This window comes from Haliaeetus leucocephalus, unplaced genomic scaffold (genome assembly GCF_000737465.1).
Source record: "Haliaeetus leucocephalus isolate CR32 unplaced genomic scaffold, Haliaeetus_leucocephalus-4.0 Scaffold170, whole genome shotgun sequence".
Taxonomy (NCBI): Eukaryota; Metazoa; Chordata; class Aves; order Accipitriformes; family Accipitridae; genus Haliaeetus; species Haliaeetus leucocephalus.
In genome coordinates this window covers 875,872-876,260 of record NW_010972606.1, presented here as the reverse complement: position 1 = coordinate 876,260, position 389 = coordinate 875,872, and positions in this window count along the sequence as shown.

Sequence of the window (389 nt, the reverse complement as noted above, 5' to 3'; positions counted from 1 at the left end):
ATGTCTGCAAGCTGAGTCAGTCTGGAAGTCTTCAGGGTCATGAAATTTGCCCCCGAGGGGGCAAATTTCTCAAGTGTAGGCTTAAAGCGGAAGGATTTTCTCCTTCGGGGGGGTGGTGACAATGTCATATTCGTGAACGCGTCTGTATCGGGCTCAGCTGCAGCTGCCCTGATAATTTTGGGGAGATCGCCTGGCCCAGGCCGGGCCGGGGCCACACGGGTCACTTCGGGGAGCCCCGGTTGCCTCGAGTGCAGCGGGGCTTGGAGGAGCAGGACCGGGGGGAAGGCCGGCTGGAGAGGGGCAAGCGGCTCTGCAGCAAAGCCCTCGGAGCGCTGGAGAAACCCGGCGGCTGGTAATGACCCGGGCCAAGTGGGAACGGCAGCGCCAGA